Source organism: Dendrobium catenatum, unplaced genomic scaffold (assembly GCF_001605985.2).
Source record: "Dendrobium catenatum unplaced genomic scaffold, ASM160598v2 fragScaff_scaffold_1203, whole genome shotgun sequence".
NCBI classification, from domain to species: domain Eukaryota; kingdom Viridiplantae; phylum Streptophyta; class Magnoliopsida; order Asparagales; family Orchidaceae; genus Dendrobium; species Dendrobium catenatum.
The window spans coordinates 413,525-433,305 of NW_021319665.1; positions in this window are offsets into that span (position 1 = coordinate 413,525).

Here is a 19,781-nt window from a genome sequence, read left to right on the forward strand (position 1 = left end):
AATAAATGATTGATTAATGGTATCAACAATTACTGATCTTAAAAAAAAAAAAAATCTTTTCATGAGAACAGACCCAATTACCAATCAAAATATGGATTGCAAAGAAATAGTATTCGATCCAGGAGGATTCCTTCACCGCATCTCATTTCTTTCCTCCTCGCTGGCGTTACACGACATGCACGTCGTACTACTGCTGACTAGTCTACTCGTCGACCCAGATAATATATTAGCATGGGAGATACGCCACCTCTTTTTTTAGTCTTACTTTGTTTAGTACGACCGATGTATATATATATATTGCATTGGCGATCGAGATAGAGATGTTCCCGCAGGCAACGGGACCGAAACAGACAAACCCACCCGATCTCCCACATCCCTAGCTAGTTCCCACAATTCATTTACTTATTTATTAATCTCCTTTAATCGTCTGTCGGTCTTGCCGTTTAGTTACCCCATAACGCATCATAACCTATACACTACAGGCTGCTCTCTCATTTATTCGACTTCATATATCAAAAGAATACACTAGCAGGACGTACTTCAAGACTGACCGCTTTGTAGTTCGTGTAGTGCGCGCTAGACCTCGATCGCTTCTTCTTCTCCCTTGATAGCTTGAGAACTAGCTAGCTAGCTTCCTCTTCTACTAACTTTTCTCATCCCGATGCACAAAACTGATCTAGTACTGGCACATCCAGAGCTTTGTTTTTAAAAGAGGTGAACTGCGCGCGTTGTTTGCCTCGGTTCCCCTTTGATTTGAAACAGTTGAGAATATCTTCGTTCAACTGTAACGATGTTGCACTGGTGCGGTAATAGCAGCAGCGGCAGCTCGGCGGCTCCCTGCTCGTTTACCATTCTGTTCCCTGTATCAGGGAAGCAGGAGATGGAGGAGGTTGTTGGAGATGGTGGCGCTGCTACTTCTTCTGTTGACTGCACGCTCACGTTGGGAACGCCTTACACGCGCCATCTGTCTTCTTCTTCTTCTTCTTCATCTTCTTCGGCATTGCAACATTCTTCTTCGCTGCCTTCCTTGTGCTGGGACATACTGCCTCAGCCAGGTAAGCACTCTTCGTCGTCGAGTGCAGGTGGAGGTTTCACGGCCTCTGTCGGCGGCAGCAGCAGCGCAACTCTCAACGGAGATCCTTTCCTACTCGCCCGCCGCTGTGCTAACTGCGACACAACGTCCACCCCTTTATGGAGAAACGGTCCCCGGGGTCCAAAGGTTCGACCTAACTTTCCTAAACTACAGTCAAGATCAATATTTTTTTTTTCAAAATAATACTTTGGCCTATTTGATAACTTATATTAAAAAAAATTCAATGTTTTTTTTTTCTTAATAATGAATTTATTTGTTTCGGTTATTAGATTGAATGCAACTATTAGAAATTAAATTTTTTTTAGGTTATACAAAATTTTAAAAAAATAGTTATATATACTGATTGTAAAATTAATGTAACATTTAACAAGTAATTTTAAAACCTTTTTTTCTATTTACAGCAGAAAAAAAATAACACTCAAGCATTTCTGCCGAAGAGGTATTTATTAATGTCTTGATAATGTGTTGCAGTCGCTGTGCAACGCGTGCGGGATTAGGTACAAAAAGGAAGAGCGGCGTGCTGCGGCTTCTTCGACGGCAATGGCGGCATCGGCGGTAGGCGACGGGATCAACTACGGATATACAAGAGGGCAGGCTCAGCACCCATGGAGTTGTTACACTCCGTCGGTAGCGGCAGTGAAGAGCTCGCCGGTCCCTGTTTATGCCAGCGATGCGGAAGAGCAAAGGGAGCTTTATCTCCCATGGAGGCTAAACGTTATTCCCCAACAGTTTCCTGCGGTCGGCGACAGGGGCGGCCTCTCTCAGTACCAGTAAAAAAAATGAAAGAGTGCTATATTTAATGTAGTTGATATAGTGGCAATAACCACAGTTTTTTGGAACTTTTTGTCGTAGCAAGCCTTCAGTTTTACACAACTCTTTCTCTTTATATTAAGAGAATAGGCTCATCTTCTTACATTAACATACCATTTTCGAGAAGAAGATGATGTTTCTATGATTTGAGATGCATTTTTTTTAATATAAATTTTGCATGAAGTTTTTGAATTATCATTGATGAGTATCTTTCTTGGCAAAAAGTGGATAGAATAGGATGATTCGATGGAGCATGGGAGGGTGCAGGGTTCTCTGACGGGTGTTTATGTGGATGAGTAGAGAAGAACGTTAAAAGCTAGTTATTATTATGATGGAGAGAGGAGGAGATGAGCAGGGCAGCTGAGTCCAATCAAATAACTTCCGTACGTACGTTTTCTGGTTTCTGGCTAGCACTTGTTGCTATCACAGGTCGCACATCTACTCACATCTGTGCCTCACTGTATTTTGCTTGTCTTCTATCTTGTGCATGGGTGCTTCTTCTAGGTTTTCTTTTAATTTTTTTCATTGGTCTTTTTATAGAAAAATTAATTAGCGGTTTAGTATTTTGGGTGAAACTGAATGATTTTTCTTTCTCTTGAAGAAAAGAAACTGTGAATCAAAATTATTTTTGAATATAGTTTTGTGAAATTAGAAATATATTGTCGGAAAGTATTTTTAAAAGTATTATAGGGAATGCCCCTCAAGCGGTTAGCAAGTTTCTTCTTTCAGGCTTTCACAGCTATCTTAATAAAACCTGGCTTCATTGCCACCGCAGAATTCAAAAACGACGGCCGATACTGCTGCCCTCTGCATCTCTCATCCATCTCGTCCGACAGTCTTTGGTCACTCGTCATTTTGTTCATCGCGCAGGTATGTGCTTATTTATTTAATTTGTTTAGGCAATAATGATAATAATATTTTTTTTCTAAATAATTTTTTTATAATTATAATAAGTAAATCATTGCCTTTGGATGAATATTGAATTATTTTTGGCAGTTACTGATCTGAATTCTGAACACCTATGATATCAAGGAAAAAAAATCAAACAGAAGATTTTACTAACGAAATAGTTTATTTTCTTTTTTTAAGCTATATGAGAATTGATGCTTACATTTGGTTGCATGTAGGTTGGAATAATGGCTTACAATTTTTTTTTCTTAATTATTTGATATCTAAAGTGAGCATCAAGTGTGAGGAATTTTTTAAATTAATATGAATTTGCAATCAATATTAATTCTTAATTATCTTTATTCAAAATAGAAAAAAAAAAGATAGATTCATTATTTCTTAAAAAAGAGAATTTTCTAGTTTTAAAATAAGAAAACAACCCTAAGCATGAAAATCATAATGAATGTTTAATGTAGATTGTAATCAATTTAAAATATACCTCTTGACAAATTAGGACTCATTTAATTTGGTTGATAAACTGTAATCATGAATCAATCTCATTTCTTATCAATTATAAATTTATGAAACTATATATATAGAAAACTAGATGTATGAGTTATGGCATATTTCAGGTTAAGAAGATATGTTTTGTGCAGATCATAGGAGCTCTTTAAAATGAGAAAGATAAAGATTTTGAGGAAAATAAGAGAGGGAGAATAGTAAACTAAAAGCTTTCTCATTGAATGCGAAAGATAAAGATAAAAGCTTCATCGTTAAAATGAGAAAGAAAAAGATTTTGAAGTAATAAAAGGGCAAGAATAATGAGTTAAATGCTTTCTCGTTTGACTGAGAAAGATAAAGAAAAAGGGGGTTTTTGTTGAAAATATTATGGGTGTATTACATTTATTTTTATGCATTCATTTTTTTAATTTAGGGGCTGTTTGGTTGTATGCTTTTAGGATTAAAGACAAGCATTTCAAGAATTTAGAATTATATATATTTTTTCAAATTAAACATGAAAGATTAAATGAATGCAAAATGAGTATAATGCATCATTAATAAATTATATCAAATATCACTTAAAGCCAAAATATTGTGAAGCAAAATTTGGGTGCATTACCATTAGCCCAAAATATTCATTATTCTAATGCTTCAAATTCATTCAAATTGGTCGATTTTAAAATGCTAGCAAATTAAGCCCTAAATGAGTATAATGCATCATTAATACATTATATCAAATATTTTTTTAAAGAAAAAAAATATCGTGAAATAAAATTTTGGTGTATTACTATTAGCTCAAAATATTCATTATTTGCTTCAAATTCATTCAAATTGGTCGATTTTAAAATTCTAGCAAATTATACATATGTTAGTCGATCTCTTTGCTAGTGACCTCGCAAAAACCCACATGTTCCCTACTGTCCCTCCCATTCTAGTTCATCTTTTCCTTTGATCACTTGAACCCATTCGATCACATGCCGTACCTCCATCTTTGTTGGTAGTGGCCTCCCCCACAACCTACGATGATGGCCTCTTAAACCCTTTCCCATCGTCGAGACCAATTTCCTTGCCGTCCTCCATAATTTTTGTCGGCAACTTTGTGCATCCCCCTCCCACTATGTTTCATATTCACTTAATCGCTTAAGTTTATTTTTATTACTCTCCTCCATCCCAATCAATGATGAATTCCCTTGACCACCATCTCTCATTGGCATCTGCCCTTCATCTTCATTTATTACACATGCACAATAATGCCCAAAAAAAATTCATTATTTTTTTTCTTTCAACAAGCAAGAAAATACATGCATTCTTGTTATTAATTTACTATACATTTTTAAATATGCATGTAACAAATCTTGGACTAAACAACCCCATAGTTAAGCTTTCTTAAAATTCTTTTGATAATTAACTTATTTTTCTTGTCTTCTATCTCGCCATGCAAGTCGTTACTTAACAAATTCTTAAGTAATATTTAATAAATAAGAGGAAACTAGCGACGATTTCGAAAGCGAAAGATGAAAGATTGAATAAATTAGTAAGGGAGAATAGCATGATTCAGTAGAAGAAGCCTTAGCTTTATGTTCTTATATTCTCTTAGTAGGAGTTTTACAACGACAATGATTAATTTTTTATTTTTTTTAAGCAACATTGAATTTGACTCTTAGATTTGGTTTTACAACTCGATCACTATCTTATCTTCCTATTAATATATTATTTGTTAAATCTATTATTAATAAAAATAGGATAAAGAGTTGCACATAAAGCTGTAATTAATAGACATTTAATGGAGTTTTTTTTTTAATGTTTTGTTTAAATTCTCTTATGTAAAAAACCATGAAATTATTTGGAATGAAGGTCCTTACTATTTTAATGGCAATCCATTACTATTTGAAAAATATACATTACATTTTAAACTTATCAAAAAAGATTTTGATAAAGCTCTTCTTTGATGGAATGAGGAGAGATTATGTAAAATTGAAAACAGTGTTGTTATTCCTTTGGTTGCAAATCTTCTAACCATCATTAAATCAAGGCTAATATTTTCTAGGGTTTTGATGGGGACTCTAGCTTAGCTAATATTTGTTTGGATATAACCCCAACAAATACACAAATGTATGTGTCAATTAAGTAATAAATTGATTAAGAGAGTGCTGATCACACAAGAAAATACTATATATATTGCGCACAAATGTTTCTAGTATTGTTTACTCAAGTTACTTAATTTATCCTATGCAACAAAATCTAGGGTAATTTCTATGTTTAATGAGAAATATAGAAAAGTAAAGAAATCAATAGTTAAAGTGCTTTTGACTAATAATTGTGAAATAACCTAAGTTTCCTAAGTATGCTCTCCTATGTTAATTACAAGTCAGAGCATATATGCATCTCTAGATCTCTATGGAGCTTGTAAGGATATAAGGAAAGGTTTATAGCCTTCGTACAATTATTCTATCTCTATGATCCTAGGATACCAAACATCCATTTTAATTCATCTATTTGTTCAAACATTTCTCTGTCGAGGCAATGCATCATACTATATGTTAATTTTACATGGTCACTGCATAAATTAAATAAAGAATGAGATATATTGAAAATAACCATTTATATATTAAATCTCAAGAGCCTACATTAAGAATTACAAAGGCTCTGACATAATCAATCCAAAATTATGAGTTTAGGCGGTTATTAAATTAAAATTGAGCAAAATAGTTTTCATTTATTGCTCAAGAAAAAGGATACATGTAGTGAAGCTAAAGAAAAAGTCACCCGAAAGGAAGAATCTCAAATAGAGCCATTAAATGACCCTTCCTAAAGTGAATCCCCTCTTATAACTTCACTCTCCACACTACTTTTTTTTAATTGATTGTTTGCTCACTACAATATTGACTTGTGATAAGTGTAAATTATGTAGTATTTTACATATTTTATTTAAAGTAAAAATTTTGTTTAGTTATTTTTGTATAGAAAAAACTCAAAAATGATAGAAATTTCTAAGGAGCTCACAACACCGAGGCATCCGACAAAACAACTATGTAACGCCACCTTAAATATCAACAAGGAGCCATAAATTAGACATTGTGGTGCCAAGTTCTTTGTTTGCAAACGCTATAGCGGCAACACAGTTAGCACCGCAGCATTATTAGCATTGTGGCGTCAAAAATTCATCTTGGTTCCATCGAAATCTCTATTTTCAAATGTCTCGATTCCACTATTTCTCAGGTCTTGACATCATTTTTGCCACTAGGGTGCTATAGTACTCGAATGTCAAACAACATCATGGCATTGCAGTTGTAACTTCCAAGGGTCATTTTTCATCAGTGAAATGATGTGAATATTCACTAAGTAAACCAATCCACATCAAAAAGCATCAGGGTGGTACAAAAGTTTCAGGACCGAGGTGCTGCTTCACTTCAATGGTGCCACGACGCCACTCTTTTAAGCACTGCAATGCAAGATGCCTTTTTTATTGTCCTATATATATTATGTTTCAAGGGCCGCATTTTTAGTCACTTATGTAAAATTTAATATTTCTTAAAGTACTTCTCTAGTTTTCTCTTAGAGTAAAATCTAAGTGAGACTAGGAAAGTGTAAGATATAATTATTTGGAGTGTTTATCCTGTGTTTCTTGAAGTAACTCTATAAGTTAAGGGAGAATTAGTGTAGAGGATATACTTTGATCCTTTCTGGTAAAATAACTCTCTTGTATCTTTATTCTTCAATTAGTTTAATAAAAATAAGTTTCTTGTCATTTATTCTATGTCTAGCAAATTCTCTTATTTTGATTGTTGATATAAATTTAATGTTAAGTACTAATAAAGACTCGTGTTTCATAAATGTTAATCGCATTCTTAATTTTATTCATATCGTGGTCATATGTATAGTTAAAATACACGTGAGATATAATCTCAATAGAGGAATGTAAAAATAATTAAAAATATTGAGATAGGATGTTTCAAGCCTAGATATAGCTAGGATGTAAAATTTTCTAAGTTGTTAAGAAGATACTACAACTATAGGAGGTCAACAGATATCATTTTCATCCCTACAAGCTCGATAGAGATCTAGGAATGTGTATACTTTAAATCAAATCTATAATTATGTTCCTATTAGGAATGATATAAAATTTACACTCATAATCCAAAACACTTTTATTTAAAATTGTATATAATATTTTTACTGTTTTATTTAGTGATAGAATCTCCATAAATATCATTTTTATTTCAGGATAATAATTATTATAATTAGAGTAAATAGTAGTAGTTTGTTGGAACTAAGTATATTTCGTCGTGGGTTCGACACTCAACTCTATCATTTTATTACTTGATTTGGCACATATACTTGTGCATATTAAGAGATGTTTTATTTTTTTTTATTTCAAAGAAAATTTATATTTTTATACAATTCAAAAGTTCACTCGATAGTGCCCATCAAGTTTTTGGTGCCTTTATTATGGAAGTATTTTTCTTTTTTATAATTTTAATTATATAATTGAATTAATTACATGAGTTAACTTACTTGTATCTTTTATTTTATTTATTTTATTTGCTGATTGTATATTCATGGTTGCATGCATTATACACATAAAAATAAACCTTTATTATTTGACTCGAAAATAGAAAGAACCCTTTCAAAAATTTTGAAAACAAAAAAGATCATGAAAATTACTAAAGATGTATTAGATAGAGATCATTCTAGATCTCTAAGGGATTATGCTAACCCTTTAGTAGAGGATGTTCATCTAAGCATTAAAAGACTTATAATCTACACTAATAATTTTGAATTAAAACTTACCATACCTTAAACTTCAAAATTCTCAGTTTAGAGAAACTCGTATTAAAGATCATAATTAACACTTAGCTATTTTTTAGAAATTTGTGCAATATTTAAGTACAATGGTGTCAGTAATGATGTCATTGGACTTAGATTATTTTTATTTTCTCTAAAAAGTACTAAGTATTATCCACCTTTAAAGACTGCTAAACTTAGAAATGATATCACATAATTTAACCAATTTGAAAGAGAATTAATTTATGAGAGTTGGGAGTGATTTTAAAAAATTCTTATGAAATACCCTCATCATACTTTACCAGATTGGTTAGTTATTCAAATATTTTATAATAGGTATGTGAGATCTCTTAAAGAAATCATAGATATTATAGCTGGAGGATCATTAATGTCTAAGATATTTCATGAAGCATATGAATTAATAGAGAAAATTACTACAAGAAATTTTCAATGGCCTATAGATAAGGTAAATCCTAAGAGAATTATAGGAATTTATGAATTTGATGCTTTGTCAATATTGATTGAATAAGTTGTAGCAATTTCTAAGAAGTTGAGCACAATAAGAGTGAATTCTAAATTGGAAACTAAATCATCTATGTAATTGGCGAATTAAAATTTAATTGAAAATATTAATGTGAAGAGATTAAAAATATTAATTTGATTGAAAAATAAAATAATTCCTACTCCAATACATATAATCTAATTTTGAAGAACTCACATAATATTAATTTGTCAAATAATATTACTAATAATAATCAATAGAATTCCAGCCAAAAGAATCTGAGTAAATTGGAATAATCCTCAACAACCTGTTATTAATCTTAGGCCTGCATATATTATAGAATTTAATCAAAGCAATATGTTTGGAAGTATAAAATCACTATATAAAATTACTTGTTGCTAATCATCTATGCACATTTAAATAATGGTAGAAATGTGCCCCAACTAAATTAATAAATCTTGGAAAGTCTGGCTGAAAATTATAAACTTAGTATTGTATGGGAGGCAACCCAAATTTATGTTTAGTGTGTCATATTAATTGTTTGAATTTACATGAGCCAATGTTGCATATGCTATTGTTCTTGATATGTTTTGTATTTTATTTTATTTTGATAATTAAAGTTATTATCTAAATTTATTAAATAATAATTTAACACAAATTTAATTGACCGCCATAACGCTAAGTGATTTAGGATCACAATGTTGCTTCCCTAAGCGTCTCAATTGAAAGTTCATAAAGGTTGTTAGACCTTTAAGAACTAGCATGAGGTTAATCAAGATGGGGGTGAATTGGATATTTTCAAAAGAATTATTTAGTGAAAAAGAAATTCTTTAAAAAACTTTTCAAACCCACATACAATAATTGATACTATGGATACGAAATAAGTAAATTTCACAAGAACAAAATAAAATAAAATTTTCAACCACACACATAATTGTATAAAGTAAAGTGTAAAAAATAATCAGAATGAACAACTAAAATTTATAGTGGTTTGGTCAACCTAACCTATATCCACTCCTTGGAGACTCCCTATCCAAGTATTGCACTAAATAGTTGTTGCTCTCATTTTGCTCCCACAACAAGGCAGAGAAGCCTATATAAACATTGTTTCACAATCTCGATGCGGCAGAGAACCGTGACTCTTTTACAAGCAAAGAACCTCAATTATATTCTCACCCTCCAAGTGATGATCAGAGAACAAAAACTCTATTTTCACCCTCCAGGTGAAGGAAACAGAACTACAACTCTATTTTCACCCTTTATGTGAAGGACATAGAACCACAACTCTTTTTTCACCCTCTAGGTGATGGGCAGAGAACCTCGATCTTTGCTGAAGAACTTCTTCAGAGCCATAGAGAATCCAGACAAATGTTTGTAGATATCACAGAAATAGGAGAAAGTAGTAATAGACACAATAATATTTGTTATGATCAAAATTACAATGCATGAATATGATTTACAATAATCTCCTTCTTTTAATGATGACAAATATTATTATTATTTTTATTTTAAAAGTTGCTTTTCTCTAAATTCCCCCTTAGATGAAAACCAATTGTAAGAAAAAGGAGTGTAAAAAGATTTTTTTAGAAAAATAATATGTAAACAACAACAACAACAACAACAAATAATAAATTACTTATCTCCCTTTTGACATCACAAAAAAAGAAAAAAAAAAGGAAGGAAAATAGAAATAGAAATAGGGAAGCCTAAAACAAATAGATTGAAAATAACTAACAACTCAAGGTAAATTAAAAAAATAATCACATAAATTGAGAACTCTCATGGGCATTTTTCAAAAAGTAATAAGTTTACTCTAAAAATAGAAAAAGATAAATAAGATAAGTGTTGAGTTTATTACAACCAAAAGATCTAGATTCTATAATTTACATACCCAGCTTAACATCTTCACAAGAAAAAAAATCCTCTATTTAAGCAAAAATCTAATTCAAGAATTATAATTAGATAGGGAAAATGAAACTTTGCATACTACTGGCATGAAATATATCAAATAGAATATTACTATAAAAGTCATGAATAAAGAACCAAGATTTTCCAAACTCAAGTATTAAATATATTATAAAATATATGAATTTTAAATATTTAAAGATATACCATAAAGAAAAACTAATTTAAGTTAGGCTCATTTCATGCCTCTTCTTGAATTTTGGTGCTTGCACATCTTTTATTTTTGATACAGATCTTTTATTTTTAGCATTATTGTGCATCTTTTAATTTTGGACTCATTTCTTGCCTCTTTTGATTTTTTTTTTGCAAATTGCTTCCTTTCGAAATCTTTAAAAATCTTGATTTTAAAGATTATCTTCCAAATAGAACAGAAGAGTAACTCACTCTCTTATATTTAGGGAGCAATAATCTACAAAGAAAACTTGGCCTTTCTAATATGAATAAATAGCCTGATTTATGAAAAATAATAAATCTCATTTGTAAAATTGCATAATATATTCATGATATAAAAAATATTATTGAATGAAAATATTTTCATTTCAACCATCTCAACTCCAATTCAATTTAGATTTCTAAGTTCACACAAAGAATTAACATGTAAAGGAAATAAGCAGAGATATATAAATTCATAAATTTTTATTCTTTTAGTTTTTATAAAGTCAGCAATTTCTTATCTAACATTTAAGTAAGAATATAAGTAATTTTATTAAAACCAAAAAAGAGCATTGCAATAGGAGTTCATTCATACAATATGATTTAATTTGTGCATTACGATCAATAGAAACAATATGTTATTTGACTGAAAATTTCTCAAGCAAAGAGCACAGAAAACACCCAACATTAGAAGAAATACAAGAACCTACTTGAAAGAAATACAATATCAATTAACAGAGAAAATAAACACAATTTTTTTTTTATTATTAAAAGAAAAATATTTGACAACAAAAGAATGACTAAAAGAAAATTGCATTACAAAACAAAGTAAAATAATCAAAGACATAAAAAAGAAAAGTATAACACAACAAAACCAAAAAAACAAAAAATAACTAAAACAAAGGTGGATCCTGATCAGATGGTGGCTGTAGATGGGTTGGAAGAACTAAATAAAGTTGTTGTACTACTTTTGGATGGAGGTGAACTACTATTGGATAATTCCAAATTTCTCCTTTAACTAACCCATATCATTATCATGATGGGTTTACTATTTTGATCTGGTCAAGTCTCAAGTCTGTCAAAATGTTGAATCAACTCCTCATATGGGTAGTGGTGAGGAGGTGGTGTGGTGCAGGATGACCTGCAGGGCAGTATCTCATTCTTCATTAAATAGAGGGTATTCTAGCTCTTATTTCCTATGAAAAAGAATACAAAAGGAGGCATCTGAAAAGAATATTGGAGTGTGGTTAGGAGGAGCATGATATGTGATGTTATAAGTTTTTATCCAAGATATACCCAATCACATGTCCTAGAGTGATGTTTTGCTTTCTTCTAGTGACTGAGAGTCAAATGGAAGTAAGATTTGGATGCAATCAATTAACATTTAGTCTTCATCCATTTGGGTGTTTGACATTATGAAGTTAGTGATAATTGAAAGTAAAGGAGTGATGTTTACCCAGTCTCCAACTTTACGGATGACTAATGTTCTTAGAACGTGTCGGATAACCTTGGCATTTTGATTAAGAGTGTGAACCAAAGGTTGGTGGTAGTTGAGAGCAACGTTTCTTAGCAGGAGATTTATAGAACTCCAATAAAAATTAGATATGGAGGCCATGGCAAGGGGTCTATTTCCTTGGGTGTTTAGCTCAAGATGGATTCCTATGTCCTCTTTGGTTATTATCACATGTTGACTACAAACAAGAAAAGACATTACAGTTGCATCCCCACTGATCCTAAGATTTGCAAGGAACTCGTAAAAGATTTCATAGTGGAAAGGATAAGCTAAAGTTAGAAAGAATTGAAGTGTAGTGAAATTGAAAAGGTTCATTACTAGAAAGTTTAAGGCCTGATGATTAAGAAGCTTAGAAGGAGTGATCTTGGCTTCTTTGTATTTGCATTAAGCAGCTACATTGGAAGATGACAGAAAATGATCATCGGTAGGGTTATGAGAGGAGGAAGCACCCTGGATTTTTTGAATACGCTTTCCACCACCACCCATTATACAGATTAGGATTATAAAAAAAAAAAAAGATTAGAAGGATTGTGTGAAGAATTTTAATGAATTGGGGTTGTTTAAATAGAATTCCAAGAGATCGTATAGTAAAATTATGAGATCGTATGGGACCATCATGAGTAATCAATTCAACTAGACGATCGGTTAAAAAGGTTGTCTGATTTTACGATATGATCATACATTATATAGGATGATTAGAGACAGAGATATCACCCCAAAGAGTCAGGTAGTACAAACTATGACTAAAAGGTTCATATAATATGAACAGGTGTTCGTATAATACGATCAATAATAAATGTCATATCAATCAAAATGAATTCATCCCAATCTTGATTGAAATGTATATCATCCAGAAGAACATATATTTATACAATACGATTGTCAATCATAGATTAAATATGGTTCATCCATTAAGTCAAGGGTTATGATCAAAGAAATGTTGTGCAGATCGTACAGTACGAAGATGGTTTGTACAATATAATAGAAGATTATATTTTTTTATTTTGTGGGAAAAGAATAGTGAGGTTCAATAAAGTGGCTTATGTGATAATCAAGACATAATCATAAAGAATGATAACAACAAAACCAAAATAACAAAATAAGAGCAAAAATAAAATCAATAATAAAAACAAATTAAGGAGTAAAAAGAAAAAAATTTAAATAAAGACGTAAATAAACAAAAATATAAAACAAAACATATACGTTGAGAAACTCATGAATGGTTTTTCAAGTGACAGGAAATAAATATCGAGCCTAAAAATCACATGCTCCCACTAGGTCTCATGTAAGAGCCCTTAAATCTAAAGATCATGGAAAAATAGTTTTGGGATCCCAAGTGAGTTTGAGTCCCTTCTTGAATTTGGATAAATCATCAGAATGCATGTCATGCTATGTTTAATGCAACTTAGGCCTCCACGCTAAATATGTTTGATGGTGGATTATGCAAGTGTGGTTAATGTGTCTTAACATGCCACAAGAAAAACATCTAATATAAATAAAAGGGTTAACTAACCTATGATAGTTATGATTCCTATTCCTAAGTTTATGAGATGCATAACTAGTGTTGAGTCTAGTAAATAGGTTGTTAGACCTAAATTAATGTTCCAAAGCTACCAAGAGGGGGGGGGTTGTGAATTGGTTTTTCAAAATTTTTCCTCTTTTGATAAGTTTAACCGAAATTGAAATTTAATGAATCTTTATAAAAAGTTTTTCAACCACAATTTTAAAATACTAAATTAAATGCGAAAAATAAAAAAATAGTAAAATAAAAGAACACACGATCTAAACCAGACCTACATCCACTCCCTCTGAGGCACCCTCTAAGTATTGTACTAATACCAATTGTGTGTCTCCTTTTGCACCCACGGTAAGGCGGAGAAGCCTTTACAATCACTCTTTTCACCACTACCCGGTGCGGCAGAGAACCTTCATCCTTTTACACTTTCACTAGTGTTGGCAGAGAACCGTCGTCCTTTTACACTTTCACACGCTCCAATGGTAGGAATTCTCCTTTGAATGCTCTCTCACACTCTCTCCTTGACTTTTCTTTCAATAGGCTCGAAGATCAAATGGCAAAAAGATTGGGTTGCAATCTAATTTGAACTATATATACAAAAGACAAGAAAAATAGCTCAAAACCTGCAAGTTTTCAATTCTGTACGCAGTGGATCGTCCCGTACGATCGTGGATCATCCTGGACGATTTCACTTAAAGTGTTAGAAACGAACCTAATGTATATTGGTACGAATTATGTTTGTACACGCTCATCGTCCCGTACGAACTATGTTCATCTGGTATGAAATGGTTATTACATAGGTCGATTCCCAAAAATTCTACAGGACGTAACCAACTGTCGTAAGTCGGTTCAGTTCGTCCTGGGACGAACAGGTTTTGTCCTGGGACGATTTTAAACAGAGAGTTTTGTCTAGAGATGAAAGTTCATTTCGTCCTGTATGATCTCATACAGAGAGTTTCGTCCCGGTACGAAGGTTCATTTCATCCTGTACGATCTCATACAGAGAGTTTCATCCCGGTACGAACCTTATTTTTCATCTGGATGAATAGTGTAATAGAGAATTCAGAGAAGTTCGTCCCGGGATGAATATTAAATTCGTCCTGGGATGAATATTAAATTCATCCTGGACGATTAGGACTTAAAAATTTTTCTCCTCGCACGTTCAATCCATTTCTCTCTTGAGGGGTTCATTGACATGATCGTCACGTACGAACCAGGTTCGTCCCGTACGATCAATTCACAAAAATTATCCCCTAAGAGTGTGTGTTGTGACTTTTCACTCAATTACAATCACTCCCTTTTATTTAAAAACTTATGATTTACAAATGAATAGTTTGAAGTCTTCATCGCTTGGAGTTGATTTTCCTGAAATGTTAGTACACACTAGAGCAAAAATAAAACTTCCAAAAAGTATTAGGAGATATATAAAAATAATAATATTTGAAATCATCAAAATAATATAAGTTGCAAGAATATAAAACATGCAAATAGCAACTCTCTCTACAACTAGATGAGTACTTAAGAATAAGTTTAATTTGAAAAGCCTTTATCTTTTCTAATAAAATTTCATTAGCAATTTTAAGAGCAGATACTTTAATTTTTAAAGAGTGCTCACTAAGATCCAAAATATAAACTAATCCTTCTAACTCTTTAAATGATTTTTCTAAATTAAGATGCAATACTTTTAAAGAATCTTATGTTTTAGATAAAATATTATATTTCTTATTCATCTTATTAAACTCATCCAGTAAAGCCATATGATCTTTATCTAAATTAGAACCATCTTTTTTTGAGCATTTCATTTTCTTTTTCTAGAACTGAGCATTCAGTTTTCAAACTAGCATGCTTCTTGCAGTGCGATATCTTCCTTTGCTTCATAAGAGGAATTGTTTGAATCATTAACCTTTATGGCTACAGTTTTCTCCTTTCTTTTTCCTATATCAAGCTATTTTTGTCTTACTCCTTAATCATATGCAATGAGTGATCCAAGTAAGTTATTAATAGAATAAACATTTAGATCCTTGAATTCAGTAATAGCATTTTTTTTTCATCATAGGAATAAGGTAAACAACACATAATATTATTTACATTTTTAGAATTTGATAATTTTTTACCTAAAAAATTGAGATATGTGATGATTTGTGTAAATGTAGTATACAATTCAGATATAGATTTGCTAAGTGTCATGTGAAAGAGTTCATATTCATGGAGTAGAAAATTTAATCTAGTTTGTTTCACTTCACTTATTCCTTAGTAAGTAATGCATAATCTGCCCCAAATTTCTTTAACGGTTGTACATGTAGTACACATATATAATTTTTAGATTTCAAAGCATAAAAGATATTGTTTAGGCATTTAGTGTTCAGTTGGGCTTAATCGAAAGGAATATTATCAAATAGAGGTGATCATGTGATTGAATATCCTTCTATAGTATTTCAATTTCCAAAGTTAGTCATTGATTATTTTTCAAAAGTTTTCTAAAACTTAATTTATGAATCTCACTCTAATACCACTTGAAAGTTCATCAAGGTTGTTAGACCTTTAAGAACTAGCCCGAGGCAAATAAGGAGGGGAGATGAATTAGATATTTAAAAAAATCTTTAGTTAAAAAAATTTCTTTAAAAAAATTTTCAAACCCACACACAATAATCAATACAGCGGATATAAAAATAAATAAATTTAACAATAATGAAATAAAATAGATTTTTGAACCACATATATAATTACAGAAAATAAAGTATAAAAAATAATTAGATTGAATACATCAGAATTTATAGTGGTTTGGTCAACCTGACATACATCCACTCCTTTGAAACTCCCTCTCTACTTATTTCACAAAATAATAGTGACTCTTTTTTTGTTGCCATAGCAAAGAAGAGAAGCTTGTACAGATGTTGTTTAATCACACTGATGTAGCAAAGAAAAGTGAATCTTTTACAGGTAGAGAACCTCAACTCTATTTTACCCTCCAGGTGATGGTTAGAGAACCACAACTCTATTTTCACCCTCCAGGTGATGATTAGGGAACCATAAATCTATTTTCTCCCTCCAGGTGATGATTAGAGAACCACAACTCTATTTTTACCTTACATGTGATGGGCAGAGAACCACGATCTTTGCTGAGGAACTTCTTCTCTAGAGCCATAGAGAATTCAGGCAGACGCTTGAAGATACTAAGCAAGATTCTTGTTTGGAACAACCTTGTGAGTCCCCTCAAAACTTCTCCCTCATAAAATCTCTCACACTCTTCTCTCACAAAGCTTTCTTTCTTTTGTCCCTCAAGGCTCTCTCTCCTGAAGTCTCAATAGCCAAACATTTTCTAATAAGAGTATTAAAAAATCTTAAGTAGTGGGCTTCAAGAAATCCTAATTTATAATAAATCCATCTTGTGCTCATATAATATAATATGTATTATACCGTATGATTAGTGAAATTCAAACTCATACAACAAGGTCGTGTAAATGAACTGTTTAACCTTTATAATATTTTGTATAGTACAATCTAAATTTTGTATGGTACGAACTATAGAAATTCCTTTTATTCATTTTGGACCACCATCTTTGTACACAATCAATCATCAAAAATTATGGACATCATATAGATCATTATAAAAATTATGGATTTCATTCAGTATGATCTTCTAGATAACCAATTTAATATACAAACAATCGTACAATATGGACTATATCGTATAATATGATTGTTCATAATAATTGTCAATGATTTGATTTCCTCATATCAAGGGATTAATTAAGAAAGATTTTAATTTGGGTGTATAATACAAACCAAATCGTACTATATATTTAGCATATAATTAGTATCTTTGTTAACCTCTAGTGGATAGGGTTTTGACAGAGCATAATAGATTATGTAGTACTAATTAAAATCATATAGTAAAAAATAAGGTCGTATAATATAAAGACAAAATCATACAGTTCGATGTACTTAAAAAAATCTCTTAAAAACTATTTTTCTCTCTCCCCTATATGTGTATATGGTTACTCAGTAATGATATCCACCCAATTACATGATACGACCCAGGAAAGGAAAAAATATATAATAAAATAAAAATTGACTGTAACCCTAGTCTACCAGTCTTAACCTTATCAGAATTACTAGGGAATGGAGGACTAATTTTCTAAAATGTTAGTACACATAAAATAAAATAAAATATCATAAAAATATGAGAAAGCAGTAGCATAAAAAAAATTATTATCTTAAAAATCACAGTGCTTGGATTATATTTGTAATAACAATCTTGAAAATAAGTGTTGCATTATTAAACCTTGATAAATGATCATTTAGAACCATTATTTTATTGGTTAATTAGCATCGTGACACTGATTGATTAAGCTTCATAGTGCCCAATCATATAAAAAAAGTGTGGCTCTATCAAGCAAAAGAATATTAAATATTCATAACTTTGATTATGAAACTTTTGTAAGCACTGCAGTGCTAATAATTAATCCCACAATGTCATTAAAGTTTCATTATTGTTTCATTAATAGTATCATGGTGGTTAATGACATAAGCGTCTATACTCTTATGTTGCAACCCATGACCCTGAGTTTGAGATTTTGATGATGACAAATAATGTCGTTTGAATCGCCTATTCATTGAACATTATGTTATTTGCTATTGTCCGTGAGTACTAATATTTTAGGAAGATCAAAAGCTACTCAGGATGACAAGAAGACTCAAGAATGGGTAGATTAGGAGTATGAGTCTGCAATATATTTTGTTGATTTTTTTTTTTTTTTATTTTCTTGAGTCTGACCATAAAATGCATAAAAGTCTGAGCAACCATGCACACACATAGGGGGAGAGTATTTTTAAATGAAAAATTTAGAGTTCTTTCTCTGTATATCATATTGTACGATGTTATTTCGTACCGTACGATCAGAGCTTTGTAGGACGATTCTGTGAATAGATCGTACCGTACGAATGTAGTTGTAATGTATGATATGTTCATAACCAAAACCCTAGCAGCCGTTTTAACTTAAGTAAGTTATTTTTCGCCGCTCGTACTGTACGAACATATTCGTACTGTACGATTTTGTTTAAATACTTACTTAATTTAATCTTTGATTAGTGCAAGAAATCTGGGCTTAATTATAATTTGAACATCGTATCATATAAACCATTTCGTACAATACGATGAACAAAGACGAATTATAATCGTCCCGAAGATCATCCTGGATGATCTCTTTGATTTTGCCTCATCGCACAATACGATGGCAATCGTACCATACGATGAACAGAGACGATGTTTGATCGTCCCGACTATCGTCCTGTACGAACAGAAGTGTTATGGATTGTACCGTATGATTTATAATCATACTGTATTAATGTTTTTGAACTTTTCGTACCACTTCATACTAGGATGAAGTCTGTTTATGCATATCATATTGTATGAATGTAAACCGTACTGTACGATAGTAATGGCTACTTTTGAAATCTCAGGGATTTTGGAGCCTGCTTAGAGGTGAAAAACTTGTCATATTTTGAGGGTGTGAATCAGAGAGGAGAACGTGGTTAGAGAGGGATTCCGAGGGAGAGAGCTCTTGAGAAGTTCTTTAGGGTTTGAGAGAGGAAGGAGAAGGTGAGCGTTGTGAGGGAGAAGAGGTGTGAGGGAGATCACACGGTTGCTCCGAACTTGCTGCATCTTGCTGCTCCTGTGGCCCTAGAAGAATTTGTGGGAGGATCTCCAAGGGGAAAGGCTCTTCTACATCCATGACCTCGAGGTACTATGCCTTCTCCAACAGGGAGAAAAATGAGAAGGTTCTCTGCCGTCTCCAGGAGGGCGAAAATAGAGTTTGGCACTCCGCCACGCCGGGTTGGTGAAAGGGAGTATTGTAAAGGCTTCTCCGCCTTGCTAACGGGGGCAAAAGGAGAGCTATTGCTTGTAGTGAAATACCCGGAGTGGAGGACTCCGGGGAGTGTACGTAGGTCATGGTTTGACCAAACCACTATAAAAATCTCGGTGTGCTTTTTTCCTTATTGTCTTTTATTACTGCGTGCATTTTATTTTTCAATATTTGCTTGGGAAAATTTG